The 15,060-nt window shown below is 32.8% G+C and overlaps 1 protein-coding gene and 1 non-coding gene across 2 annotated transcripts in view; both read right to left on the bottom strand.

The window, feature by feature from the left end:
• The window catches only part of LOC139969035 (netrin receptor UNC5B-b-like), a 147,968-nt gene extending 136,352 nt beyond the window's left edge, over positions 1-11,616 (bottom strand). Inside the window, exon 1 of the mRNA XM_071973743.1 lies at positions 11,339-11,616. The gene's annotated coding sequence lies outside the window, so the exon portion shown is untranslated. The remainder of the gene's footprint in view (positions 1-11,338) is intronic.
• Trnac-aca (transfer RNA cysteine (anticodon ACA)) lies at positions 7,675-7,747 on the bottom strand. Its single transcript has one exon. It is a non-coding gene; the product is annotated as a tRNA-Cys (tRNA).
• Positions 11,617-15,060: the final 3,444 nt, after the last annotated feature.

Raw genomic sequence — 15,060 nt, 5'->3', positions numbered from 1 at the left:
AATACTATAATAAATAATATAGTATAATAAAATACTATAATAGAATTCTATAATAGAATACCATAATAGAATATTGTAATAGAATACTGTCATAGAATATTGTCATAGAATACTATCATACAATACTATAATAGAATATTATCATTTAATACTATAACAGAATGCTATAGTAGAAACCTTCAATAGACCACTATAACATGTTATACAAGATAACTATATATGACTGTTCCATTTCTGAGGATATTTCTTCAACAGATAGTGTAAGCTCCATACAACTGCTACGTCACGAGGTCATTACTTCTGTGCATTAGGAATACAAAATGGTTGGTCGATATTTGAAACATTAGCTAATTATATTAAAACCCTCACGGAGAGAAAAGATATACAGGAGTCGAGAGAAGAAAAAAAAACGCAATCAGGAAAGACATTGACTTTCGGTGTCATTGGTTACTAACAAAGATATTTACATCTGGCCTGTCATCTTCACTATTCTTTGAATCTCGTTTTTACAATTGAAGAATTGCCTCGTCTTGATCCTAAACGGGACAGTTAAGAAATCATCTAAATTTGAGGGAACGCAATCATGGAATTAATCCTCTTTTTTCTCGAAATTTAACTTTGATAAAAAACGAAGCCTGTGTGGATAATAAGCCAAGTCAGATGAAAGATTTTACATTATGGAAGAAGTGCAGTGCATGGTCACTTACTAACTGGTATTGTCAAACTATAATAACATCTTGAAATATTTCTTATAAATTGCATCTTATAATATCATTGTGGCAAGTGTAATAGTTCATGAACTATTACATATGCATACATGTATGCATATCAAAAGTCAAAACAAAGTATGGCCTTTCACAATTCATTCTTCAACTATCATTACAATATGACAACACATTTTGTGTGGTGTTGCATTGGTGTATATAAGAAACCTAGTAATCTGTGAGTCAAAATAAAATGGTGCATTACACTCTAAACACATGAACTCGCAATATAATACATTAACGTGTTTTTGCAACCTGTTCAGATTTCATTTTTTCTCATCAGGTGTTTAAATTTGTAAGGGTGAATGTTTTGATAATAAATTATTCCTCCATACGTCAGCAATTACATTTCTTCTATATCATATGGCCTGTGGGGTTAACAAATTCATAGTCAACACATCAAAAAACGATCAGAAAAAAAGACATTTCGTCAGTGGCGCCGTTAGCCGTGTGTTGGGGGTGTGTAGTTTAGCCTGTAGTGCAACCAAAGATAAATTATAACAACTTTTGTATGCGGGTGTAAGGGCGTGAATTCATCAGCCTTAGGTAAAGTTCATCAAAGTATTGCTTACTATACATGCTCCAGATCTATAACATTTATGATTCATATAAGACTAGAAGGCCATGCATATTTTACAGCTTTTCTTTACATTCCAAATGATTCATTAAGGTTTTAATTACGTAAATCGATCTCTGTCTGGAATTAGAGCTTTTGTTGCCATTATTTAAACATTAGTAAGAAACAAACAGGCTCATTACAATAAACAAATACAATTTGCTATGTGACAGCTGCAACATTGTGTACTTCCTATAAATTTCTCAAGAGAAAGTGATCCGAGGATAGTCGCATAACAGAAGTAGTCTAACGTAGCACAACGATAACGAGAATGACGAAAACTGATTCGCTTAAAGATTGTAAACAAAACTCCCCCTGTTTAGACCTCTGAATGAAAACAACACTTAGCTACCTGCCATGTAGGTAACCCTTACTTAGCGTACGTCTACCCGTTTTTACTACGTGAAACCCGAGAAGTATCCTAGTATCCGTCTAAGCTTGTAATCATGATGATGAAGACGGAAATTGACAACAACAAAAAAAAACGCTTTAAATTTTGTAGACTGCATTTGCTGCTTTTAAAGGCTGATTCTCTGACCTAATCATGATTCTCTTATAGCGTCTTTATTGTCATAGCTGAAGGAAAGTTTAAGATCAGCCTTCTCATAGAATAAGATAAATATGTTTATGTTACACTGGTTGCTTTTCGATAAACGTTGCCATGGTAATCAGCTTCTTTCGACGAGTTTTGTAGAGAAAGAAAATTGACTCCTGCTGCTTCAACGGCTCATTCCCACCAGCACTTTCTAAGCCGTCTAGGATTCCAAGGTTGCATTAAATATTAAAATGATATTCCTCTCTTAAAATCTTGGTATGATGGTCTATTATGGTAGACACAGTGGTAGACTAAACCTTTTGGTTTCACTAAATCCTAGAACTAAATCAAGGTATTCCTTCAAGTACTGCCCGGGATTCAATAATATGGAGGGAAAGTTATTTTGATGGCATTGGTTCGAGTCTCCCTCTTGCTGGGTCCCTTGAGTTGTGGCTCTAGGTCTTGACTAACTCGATCCGTGGGTCGAGTCCACTCCTGATATTGAGCCCACGGCATCAGAATTCCCAGAACGGGTCATTAGTGACGTCAATACATACTCTAGTCAGTTACAATTCATAGTCGGAAATATGAGTAATGCATTATAAAATTGCAGCTTTTTAACCATATGGAACAATGTATATGAATATCTGGTTTGAAAAGGAGAGCTATAGTAAATCTATAACGGAAATGAAGAGATACTGAAAGTTTTGCACTTTCTCGATATTTAAGAAAAGCGTTAGGCCTACATTAGATCTGTGATGATATAATGCATTCGTATTCAAAATAAGCTGATGTTCAAGTCACTAAAATTTCTTTCACGGTGTCAGAGTCTACATATATATATTCCATTGTCACTTTCAGGATGTTAAAACAATTAAATAAAAAAATTGACGTTGTTTCTCTTCTAACCTAACAAAATAAGGTATTCATGTAAACTCTTAAGCAGATAGCTGAGTAGCTACAGAGGTTCATCGAAGTTAAAACTAATGACCTTAATTACTGAGGAGGACATAACTTGAGCTATTTGTAAACCTCTAAGATTATAACAAGCCACTTCAAAGATGAAGATTGCCTCCTTCATTATCGACTGTTGTACATCTAACAGAGTTAGGAAACGAATGTACTCATTATCTTTAGGAAATCAAATTACAATATATAAAATCATTCCATGTGACCCTTACAATCTTTGCCAACACTACACATATATAATGACTTAAAAGCAATTAACCAGTTTCATTAATGATGTTGGTTTCCTCATCTTAGGTTTTACTCTAACATATTCCTTTAATTCTGCATATAAGATGATAAAGTGCGACGTGAATTCTGTACAGGTTTTACGACAGTCAGTATAGGTCAGATATAGGCTCAGTTACACAGCTATCGATTTATATGAGAGATGACCAGCCAAGCGGAAAATATGGAAAAAGCGAAATCCTTCTTATCGTGAACTTACACAGTACAACGTGAAATGTATTATATACCGTATACGGAAACTCTAGACGGTGTGATGTGCGTACATGAGATATATAGTGGAGGCCTACTTAATTACGTTATTAGATACAATAAAAAAAGCCTAATACTTTCTTGTAGACAACCCGTGACATGTAGTTGTGCAAAAAACAGACAGTACCGTACTGAACATAAATTCACAATTAGGTGATTTGGAGTAACACGAGATAAGGGACTAAGGCGCCCACGTGGACTACTTGACCGGGCCTGTGCCAATTAAAGTTCGGGATGGCCTATTGATGATAAAACAAACTGACCATAGGATTAATTGAGTCGTGATGTCTTGTTCATTATTTGACGTTTTTAACAGTTCATGGTCAATTAGGACGTAGGTCATTTAGTTTTTGTATTTCAAGACCTTGATGCATGCTGAAGTTTTATGACTATCATTTAAACTATAGCTAATTATGACCATCATATACCCATAGCCATAATAAATATCATATACCCGTAGCCATAATAAATATCACATACTCATAGCCATAATGAATATCACATACCCATAATGAATATCATATACCATAGCCATAATGAATATCATATACCCATATAGCCATAATGAATATCATACACCCATAGCCATAATAAATATCACATACTCATAGCCATAATGAATATCATATCCCCATAATGAATATCATATACCATAGCAATAATGAATATCATATACTCATAGCCATAATGAATGTCATATACCCATAGCCATAATGAATATCATATACCCATAGCCATAATGAATATCATATACCCGTAGCCATATTGGATATCATATACCCATAGGCATAATGAATATCAAATACCCATGGAAATAATGAATATCATTATAACCCATAGCCATAATGAATATCACAAACAAGTGTAGCCATAATGAATACCATGTAACCCATCGCCATAAGGAATTTCATATCACGTTTAGCACATTATGAATTTCACTAACCTACCGTATGGTACATTATGACTCTCGTATTATTACTATCGAATAGCCAAAAACATTTTAGGGGAATCATTTAAGCTAATAATAATTCAATGATTTCAATGAAATAATTTATTGCTCTCGCAAATCGTAAATAATTAAGCAAAATACTTATGTAGTATATTTAATGTATTTTTTCAATTAGGTCTGAACATAATGCTACTTAATTATTTCGAATGAGGAAATTCGGTTTAATTGAACGGGCACTGCTTGACATATACACGTTTTTCTATATACGTTCATGTAGGGAACATAAGGTTCATGCATTCTAATCACTACAAGCATCAGTCTTCAGTCTGTTGATGGCATCAAACACTACATCGACTTTTCAAGGGCTTTTTCTTGGTTTTACTTTATTAATTAAGGTAAACTCCCCAAAGGTTAACCTCTTGTGACCACCAATATTAAGCATGCAGCGTTATGTGCACTCGACACTGCTCGGTCTGATTAAAGGGAATCTGTATTAAAAATTAAGCGGAAGTAAACAAATCAGTAACATACAAATGAGTTGGAAATAATTAATAATTGATTAGACTAATTACGGTGTCTGTATGATAATGTATCATAAGTACATGTGAATACAATCAAACCGTAGGAATGCCATTGACCTCCTAACACAGAGGGTATCATTCATTTCGGGGGCGAATAAGTTCATCAAACTAATTCTGGGGGAGGACTTACTATAGTCATGCGTTTTACTGAGTTATCCTCCGGCACGAAAATTAGACGTCAATATACAGTAATAATCACTTACGTCATCATAGCTCGATGTAAGCAGCACATCTAATATCCAATTCTTTGTTTAATATCACTTAATATTACAAATTTCAAGACGTTAGTTTTGGCTTTTTCGAACCGTTGATCTGACTAATGTGTGACAGTTACAATCAACCGCAGATTTGCTTAAACATGCTACCAGAATGACGTAACATTCAACTCAACATGTTGATGAAAAGCTGACAAAATAAATGGGAGAGAAAATTTCAAAGTCGAGCTTATTCAAATAATAAGACCTATTTCCGACGAGATGACTATTAATTACAGGTAAATGATTCGAATCTCATCGTCCCTGACCTTATTTATTGAAATGTACAGGGTTACATTGGCCGACAGCTGGGAGAAAGCAATGCATGTACAAAATACAGCATTCATCATAGCTACATATTAACATGACAAAAATCATTACCGGTTTAAATTATGTCAAGCGGTCACTTCAGAAGCGCATTCTTCTGGCTAGTTTACTGCATATATATATATATATATATATATATATATATATATATATATATATATATATATATATATATATATTTATGCAGTAAACTAGCCACCTGGCTTTGAATAACTGTCATTAAGGGCGTATTACCAAGTGTTCTGATTGTACAGAGTGCACCCCGGGCGCTTTGAATCTGACAATTTTACACAGAATACCCACTCTTTAGGCAAGCCAAGCAGTAAATAAAAAATGAATGTATATATATATATATATCAATATATATATATATATTATAATAATATATATATTATAATAATAATAATAATAATATTGATAATAACAACAATAATAAGAATAATCATAATAACAATAAGAATAACAACAATAATAATAATAATATGGTATGACGCGCTTATTTTAACTTCAGATTCTGTGCATTATTCAAATAAGGCTAAAACAACCGTAATTGTGTATGACAGACCCTTAAATAGTCCTCGAAAGAGCTCTCGATATTTTACAGCGGAACAGATTTACGCTGATTGTGGATGCTCTTTAAAGTCCTTCACGTCTTTTTGATCATTCAATAAGGCATTAAGGTTTGTCTACATCAGTTGAGGAGTGCTTTCTCGGGATTTACCGGGCGTTTTGATTAAAAGCTTGAGCTAAGAATCGATAAGACCATTGCCAAGTCGCTTAATTTTTAATTTACCATCGAGGAAAAGTCATCCTTGCATGTAAATATTTTCCAATATGTATTTAGTGTTGTAATGTATTGTCTTGGAATGTTTAATCGCTCTGTGTTATCATAATGTTTTAATACAGGGTCATATATCCCTAGGACAGATCACAAGAGTTAAGCCAGTTCGTGAATATCACTTTCCATGACAACACAGACATATTGAATTTGAAGATAAACTAAACGGATGGACATATGCAAACGGTTCAACAAAACTTTATAGAAATGACACCACCCTGTCTACCATAAAGCGTATACCATTAAGGGTAAGAACATTGTCAATATAACATATAGATGGGGTAATTTGGAAGTGTGAAGGAAAACGCGTTCACCTATCTCGCTTAACTAAAGTTGTAGTAACACAGTCAAACGTATAAATGACATAACTTCATATGAAACTATGATCTCAGTATTGACCGTCTGCTTGAGATTGTATCAGATTTATTTGACCATTCACTAACAAAACAGAGATGAAACATTTTAATACAGATGTCAGACAAGTATGTCATTGCTAACACTTTAACTCAGAATGTCACCATAGTTACTGAGGGAAAGTTCTTGAGAAATCACATGATTGGACTAGGATACCATTAGTCGTTTAAAAATCTTTGTATAGAAGTCTGCTTTGCATATGTAAGTAACATTGCAAACAGTATTGACGTCTTGGACCGGTTTCGTCCTATACGACTTGTATATCTATATATATATATATATATATATATATATATATATATATAAAGCCTATATATAGCCTATATATAACATATATTGCCTATATATAGCCTTTACATAGCCTATATATAGCCAAACTATATTGCCTATATATGCAGCCTATATTATAGCCTTTACATAGCCTAAATATATAGCCTATATATATATAGCTTATATATAGCCTATATATTGCCTATATATAGTCTAAATATATAGCCTATATATATAGCTTAAATATAGCCTATATATAACCTAAATATATAGCCTACATATATATAGCCTACATATATATATGTAGCCTATATATATATAACCTAGATATATGTACATGCATATATAGCCTAAATATATAGCCTACATATATATAGCCTACATATATATATGTAGCCTATATATATATAACCTAGATATATGTACATGCATATATAGCCTATATATATAGCCTACATATATATATGTAGCCTATATATATAGCCTATATATATATATATATTGATATTTATATATATATATATATATATTGATATTTATATATATATATATATATATATATATATATTTATTTATATGAAAATCGTAATGAGTTAGAAAATCAAGAACAGTGAAAAACTTCCAGCCTCCACCGGGATTCGAACCCGGGCCTCCCGCTTTGTACGCGGGCACCCTAACCAACTAGGCCATGGACGCTGATTGTATGTCCAGAGGTTCTTAACCGGTAAGGAAGGTCGCAATTCCACTGTAGACGTTTGTCACCTGTATCGAACAATACTAGTTCTGTTTTTGGTGACATATTTTGCCTTACTCTAGAGATTAATTTCATTAATATATATATATATATATATATATATATATATATATATATATATATATATATATATATATATATATATATATATATATATATATATATATATAGTTGGATAGCATCATGTTTGATCTCTAGAGTAGGGCAAAATATGTCACCAAAAACAGAACTAGTATTGTTCGATATAGGTGACAAACGCCTACAGTGAAATTACGATCTTCCTTACCGGTTTCGAACCTCTGGACATACAATCAGCGTCCATAGCCTAGTGGTTAGGGTGTCCGCGTACAGAGCGGGAGGCCCGTGGTTCGAATCCCGGTGGAGGCTGAAAGTTTTTTCACTGTTCTTGATTTTCCAACTCATTACGATTTTCATTTATATATATATATATATATATATATATATATATATTAATATATACTTTGAAGCTAGGTAACATTATTATCTGAAACTACTGCTCCAGCATGGGGGGGGGGGAGGTCGAAAAATATGTTAGACTACATATTAGGCCATCACCAATATTTTGTGCATACTGTCAGTATTATAAATGTTAAGTTAGTTAACAATGTTAAAAGTGTAAGGCAGTATGACTCTCATTACAGAATAATGGCGCAGGTTTATTTGGGTTTTGTTAAAGGAAGACAATATGGACCGATATGCTCTCTGTTGTTGTCGCCCTTCACTATTGTCTTTTGTATCATTGATCCAGAGGGATTCTTGGTCGTCATGGAGCTTACCCATTGGTATTAATAACTTAACGACTCTTTGTGTTCTTAGTTTATTCTTTGAGACATTGTTATATTAAATGTTTGTAAGACTGAATTGCAAAAGCCAATTATATCAGAAAGCTAACTCAAACAGTATACTAACGAGCAGAGAAATTAAAAATTCAGTAGTGATAATGACTAAGTGTGTTTAGCTCGCCATGCACCATTGAATTCTGCTTAAAGGCATTACCAGAAAAGTTGGTGGAACCACAAAGATATATATATATATATATATATATATATATATATATATATATATATATATTGAAAAGTTACAATCACGAGTTTAGTCTTATTGGAAGATATTGTAGTTATTTGTAGATTGAATAGTCAAATGTTATCGACTTTATGGTTTTAACTCTGCATGCAGTAAGCTCGTTCAAATCGATTAACCTTAATGCACTGTGGCTATGAGTAATCTATTCTGTAAATAAATGAACGATCCATTGTTTCAAATGACACATCATCAGTTATACCAATAATAAATTCATAATTTCCCTTCCCTTTTGGAATAAAATCCACCAGGAAATTGTAATATCATTACACTGTATATACCGTATATAGGCCTATGTTACAGATCAGTGAGATGTAAGAACCATTTTACCAAAGTTTCGCAAGAAAGGATAAAGATACAACACAAATATTACCAACATAACCTGCTCATTTAGCAGATTCTAGCAGATTTAGTGTGGTCTTTGACCTCCATCATCAGCTTCATTTAACTTTATCAAACTTATATATTGCAAATTTATTATTAAATTTATCAGATTTTAGCAGAATTTGAGTGGCATGGTTTTTCGTGAAGCAAATTATCCGAAATATTTTCACCGGTCAATGAAGTCCGTTTAAGAGTAAAAACATGTGATAACTGCAGGAAACCTTCTGAACATGTCAGAGATATCTCCGATACAAACAAGGTTAATATGTGACGATAACTTGACAAATTCGTCGGTTTATTTGTGCCGACAAAGTCTAATATTTTAATCTGGTTATATCGAAATGCAAGCCTGCACTCTGAGCTATTAATGTAGCTTTGGGAACAACAGCAAATCAATGTTTCTTAACCGTCGCGCGTTTCAAGCTCAAAAGCAGGGATATTCGTGTCTAAATCAATATTGTGTGAAATCCCCAATTATTTGATTAATTTTGTTATGCTAATACCCATGAGAGACAGCGAGCCTAATAGCCTCAAACTCGCCGCTATGTTCAATTCCATTAAAACTGCTACGGAGGTATTACTTTCAAAGACGATTTGATCAAAGAAAAGCGAAGGCTAGCAAAAATTTGATTTCATCGAGGTAGAGTGCATCTTGAATGACACTGAACTTGATATAAATCAAGTGCACAGACACACAAAATCACTAGCCAATGAAAAGTTTATGTAGATTGACTGGTAAAATGACTGGTAAAATCCATCATAAGGATTTAAAGAGGTAGTTTGTATAGATAGATGAAGGTCTTAAATCCCATTACAATGTAGAAGAGTCAATCATTTTGAAACACATTTATCAAACAACATAAAGAAACAGTTTCTTTAGAATTAGGCTTTCAATAACATAAGTATTGATATGATCCGCGTGAGGGAAAGGCACAAAAAAATAAACAATTAAATATATCGAGCTACAAATAACTCTATAAAGAGCCGATATATATATATATATATGTATATATACATTATATATATATATATATACATTATATATATATATATATATATATATACATGATATATATACATTATATATATATATTCAATTGAGACAACACTATAAATTAACATAAATACCGTGTAACTGAAATGATGTATCACGATTCTGGGATTCATTAACAACGGTAGTTAATAATCACTACACATGCGCAAAAGATACAGCTGAACAATCAACGCCTTGTTTTTGCACAAATCTTTACATTATATGAACAATAAGCACAATTTAATACGTTAAACGATTAATTTTATTGTTTTGTGATTCTGTTATTTCATTTCAGTTAAAACAAATGTTTCGTCTGAATAAACACACGTAGTAACACCAAAGATAGTCACATGCATGAGGTAAAACAATCCTTCAAATAAATTTCAAAATTATGGAATTATGCATATAGCCTATTCTTTTATCAATATTGCACGGAATTATACCATAAGGAATGTAGAGTGTATATTTGAAGCCCTAGAAATCATATTCACTTAGAATACTTCAAATAGGAATTCCAATTCTTTATTTAGTTGAAACTCCATGTACATATCAATTGTTCTTTGAACTTTGTGACTTTATGTTTAGAACTTTGCCCCCACATTTTGAGAGAAACATTAATTTCTAATTTAGGGTTAAATCACTTAAGTATTTCAACAAATATGCTTTAATCGACATTTTATTTTTCTTTTCTTTTTTCTTTTATTAATGGTCTCACTATCCGCTAATTACATCTTAAGTTTAGCACATCCACTTTAATTTATAATCGTTAATAAACATCCACTTTAGTTTAAAATTCTCGAATCTTCAGATTAACTTTGATCACCCAATGTAGTGAATTAGATTAAGAGCTACCACAAACTAACTCTAATACACCAGTACATTAAAAGAAACATTTCCAGAGTCGTTAGAAATAACGGAGACTTATGAAATTAAGGTACTTCCTAGCACTCATAATCTTCAGAACTTTGACCTTATGTATGCCTGTATCAATAGTCGCAAAACGTTATTAACTTACCACAAGTTTTTCTCTGTGATATAAATCACAAGACAATTCCAATACATCCAGATTTGATGGAATCAGAGAGAGTATCCTAACGAAAATGCCTTAAAATTCAAAATTTTGTGACTCACAAAAGCTGTGAAAGTTATCTCAACACTCGACGCACTGATAAATCGCCTGAAGAGAATCCCCTAGTGGGGGGTAGGCAAAATACACCGCAGGATATAGAATCCTAGTAGCGACACGTACACACGTGTGCTACTTACAGAGTCGTACTTGCGTAGCCTCTCACATCCGCGCTTGTAATGAAAGAACCGTTTCTGCGAGACGTTTGTTATTGAAATTTGGAATAATGAATATTCATAAGATATTCATGAGTTAGAAGAAGTAAAGGCTAGAGGTATCTGACGATATGTTTCCAATGATTATCGTCTAATGAACTAAGAGAGTTGGAGAGAACGTCGGGAAAGAAACGCGGAGTATAGGTGTTTGATAACTGGCGGGAAAGTTTATTTGTACGAATTATATATTTGCGTTGATACCATCATTTGGTACAGGGTTTTTCAATCAGGGTTGTGTTTTGTTTTGAGTTTTCTTCACGCTGGGGTGCGATACTTTACCGTTAATTATTATATATTGCATTCTGTCATTTGTTCATCGTGTTATGAATTTGTGTTGATATCGCTTCAAATGTGTGATTCATTACAATAATTACGTTAATGTACATTTGTAGCTATAGCTAATTGTATCAAGTACTCAAACTCATGGAGCTTCAGATAACCAACAGTTAAATAATGTCCTAGGAAATGTCTTATTTCTTGAAAACCAGACCTGTATCATAATGTTCGTTGGTCGATCTGTTCTACATCAGAACATTTAAAGATAGAAATCTCAAACTGGAAGCCCAGTAATTCTAACGGTTGTTATGTTCGAGCGTGTAAATCATCGTGTTTTTTTTTCTAAGACTTTTAATCAACATAAAGAACTGAAACCGCCAATAGTTCTTTCGTGAAACAAAAGCTGCAATTTGCGCTGAATCTGTCATCAGTTTGGTGTAATCAATGTTGTCCGCCAGAAGAAACATAATCTGTTAGTTTAGTCCACCTAAATCGCAATAGGAACTCTGAATTTAGAAATAAACTACATCGTTGGCGGAAGAAAAGCACAACAGTTTCTGTTTTTGAGTAAACGATTTATAATTTGACCAATTAAAAGCAGTAAACTGACTGGAACTTTATAGATCTCATAGATTGATAGTTATCGCTGAAGGATGAACTTTATAGATCTAATAGATTGATAGTTATCGCTGAAGGATGAACTTTATAGATCTCATAGATTGATAGTTATCGCTGAAGGATGAACTTTATAGATCTAATAGATTGATAGTTATCGCTGAAGGATGAACTTTAGAGATCTAATAGATCGATAGTTATCGCTGAAGGATGAACTTTATAGATCTCATAGATCGATAGTTATCGCTGAAGGATGAACTTTATAGATCTAATAGATTGATAGTTATCGCTGAAGGATGAACTTTATAGATCTCATAGATTGATAGTTATCGCTGAAGGATGAACTTTATAGATCTAATGGATTGATAGTTATCGCTGAAGGATGAACTTTATAGATGTAATAGATTGATAGTTATCGCTGAAGGATGAACTTTATAGATCTAATAGATTGATAGTTATCGCTGAAGGATGAACTTTAAAGATCTCATAGATTAATAGTTATCGCTGAAGGATGAACTTTATAGATCTAATAGATTGATAGTTATCGCTGAAGAATGAACTTTAAAGATCTCATAGATTGATAGTTATCGCTGAAGGATGAACTTTATAGATCTCATAGATCGATAGTTATCGCTGAAGGATGAACTTTATAGATCTAATAGATTGATAGTTATCGCTGAAGGATGAACTTTATAGATCTCATAGATTGATAGTTATCGCTGAAGGATGAACTTTATAGATCTAATGGATTGATAGTTATCGCTGAAGGATGAACTTTATAGATGTAATAGATTGATAGTTATCGCTGAAGGATGAACTTTATAGATCTAATAGATTGATAGTTATCGCTGAAGGATGAACTTTAAAGATCTCATAGATTAATAGTTATCGCTGAAGGATGAACTTTATAGATCTAATAGATTGATAGTTATCGCTGAAGAATGAACTTTAAAGATCTCATAGATTGATAGTTATCGCTGAAGAATGAACTTTAAAGATCTAATAGATTGATAGTTATCGCTGAAGGATGAACTTTATAGATCTAATAGATTGATAGTTATCGCTGAAGGATGAACTTTAAAGATCTCATAGATTGATAGTTATCGCTGAAGGAAGAACTTTATAGATCTAATAGATTGATAGTTATCGCTGAAGGAGGAACTTTATAGATCTAATAGATTGATAGTTATCGCTGAAGGATGAACTTAATAGATTTCATAGATTGATAGTTATCGCTGAAGGATGAACTTTAGAGATGTAATAGATTGATAGTTATCGCTGAAGGATGAACTTTATAGATCTAATAGATTGATAGTTATCGTTGAAGGATGAACTTTATAGATCTAATAGATTGATAGTTATCGCTGAAGGATGAATTTTATAGATCTAATAGATTGATAGTTATCGCTGATAGATGAATGTATAAATGTATAGCCAATGTTTAGAATCTAGAAATTATTTATATAGCACTTTTATGTTTGATATATAAAGAGTCTTTAAACATCAGAGGCTCTTACATCAAACCAGCTAGTTATACTTTTTTTTCATCTCAGATCAGAACTCAACATCAACATAAAAAATACTGTGGCTTGAGATATTTACAGAGCAATGCAGTTTTATCAAATGGCAGATGGTAGTAGATGTCATCCAAGTGAAAGTATTCTGATGTTTGTATGAAGTTTAAATTAAATGTCTTCTTTGAATGATTAAATTGATAAAACAATGGACTATTATTAACATTGTTCATGGTCCGAGATGTCGATGTTATCATTATCACCATTTCGGACATGAAGCATCATAGCTGAATGTCTTAACAACCTGAATACTGTTCTGTTGGACCATGACACCATGTGATGTTACATGATACCATGTGATATTACATGACACCATGTGATAAAACATGACACCATGTAATATTTCATGACACCATGTGATATAACATGACACCATGTGATATTACATGACACCATGTGATATTACATGACACCATGTGATATTACATGACACCATGTAATATTACACGACACCGTGTAATGTTACATGATACCATGTGATATTACCTGACACCATGTGATATTACATGACACCATGTGATATTACCTGACACCATGTGATATTACATGACACCATGTGATATTACATGACACCATGTGATATTACATGACACCATGTGATATTACACGACACCGTGTGATGTTACACGATATCATGTGATATTACATGACACCGTGTGATATTACACGACACCGTGTGATGTTACATGATACCATGTGATATTACATGACACCGTGTGATATTACATGACACATGTGATATTACCTGACACCATGTGATATTACATGACACATGTGATATTACATGACACCATGTGATATTACACGACACCGTGTGATGTTACATGATACCATGTGATATTACATGACACCATGTGATATTACATGACACATGTGATATTACATGACACATGTGATATTACATGACACATGTGATATTACATGATACCAT

Source organism: Apostichopus japonicus, chromosome 6 (genome assembly GCF_037975245.1).
Source record: "Apostichopus japonicus isolate 1M-3 chromosome 6, ASM3797524v1, whole genome shotgun sequence".
In the NCBI taxonomy this organism is placed as follows: Eukaryota; Metazoa; Echinodermata; class Holothuroidea; order Aspidochirotida; family Stichopodidae; genus Apostichopus; species Apostichopus japonicus.
This window is presented reverse-complemented; position numbering and strand designations above follow the sequence as displayed.